The sequence below is a fragment of the Piliocolobus tephrosceles genome, chromosome 5 (genome assembly GCF_002776525.5).
Source record: "Piliocolobus tephrosceles isolate RC106 chromosome 5, ASM277652v3, whole genome shotgun sequence".
Lineage (NCBI taxonomy): Eukaryota > Metazoa > Chordata > Mammalia > Primates > Cercopithecidae > Piliocolobus > Piliocolobus tephrosceles.
The window spans coordinates 135750087-135751354 of NC_045438.1; positions in this window are offsets into that span (position 1 = coordinate 135750087).

A 1268-nucleotide genomic window follows, 5' to 3' on the forward strand; every position below is an offset into this window, starting at 1 on the left:
AAAGAAAGAAAGAAAGAAAGAAAGAAAGAAAGAAAGAAAGAAAGAAAGAAATGAATGGGTGAAAAAATATGATCCAACTATATGCTGCCTACAAGAAATGCATTTTACCTGCGAGGACTCATATACACGGAAAGAAAAGGGACAGAAAAAGATATTCTATGCATTAAAAAAAAGCAGAAGTAGCTATACTTATATCAGATAAAACAGACTTTAAGGCAAAAACAGTAAAATAGGACAAAGAAGATCATTACACAATGATAAGCGGATCAATCCAAAAAGAGAATATAACAAATACACACACACACACACACACACACCCATTGGAGTACCCAGATTTATAAAACTAATATTACTAGATCTCAAAAGAGAGATAAATTCCAATAAAATATTAGTGGGGGACTTCAACACCCCACTCTCAGCGGTAGTCAGATCATCTAGACAGAAAATCAACAAAGAAATATTAGACATAAAATGATCTTTAGACCAAATAGATCAAACAGACATTTATAGGATATTTTATGAACAACTATAGAATACATAATCTTCTCATCAGCACATGAACATTCTCCAGGATAGACCATATGTTAGGCCAGAGAACAAGCCTCAACACATTTTTAAAAATTGAAATTATATCAAATATCTCCTCATACTACAATGGAACAAAATCAGAAATCAATACCAAGAGAAACTTTGAAAACTATACAAATACATGGAAATTAAGCAATGTGCTCCTGAATGACAACTGGGTAAATAAAGAAATTAACAGGGAGGCCAGAAAAGTGGCTCAAGCCTATAATCCCAGCACTTTGGGAGACCAAGGCAGGTGGATCATGAAGTCAGGAGTTTGAGACCAGCCTGGCCAATATGGTGAAACCCTGTCTCTACTAAAAATACAAAAATTAGCTGGGCATGGTGGTGCATGCCTGTAGTCTCAACTGCTCAGGAGCCTGAGGCAGGAGAATTGCTTAAACCAGGAAGGTGGAGGTTGCAGTGAGCCAAGATCATACCACTACACTCCAGCCTGGGCAACAGAGTGAGACTCTGCCTCAGAGAAAGAAAGGAAGGAAGGAAGGAAGGAAGGAAGGAAGGAAGGAAGGAAGGGAGAAAGAGAGAGAGAAAGAGAGAGAGAGAGAAAGAGAGAGAGAAAGAAGGAAGGAAGGAAGGAAAGAAAGAAAGAAAGAAAGAAAGAAAGAAAGAAAGAAAGAAAGAAAGAAAGAAAGGAAGGAAGGAAGGAAGGAAGGAAGGAAGGAAGGAAGGAAGGAAGGAAG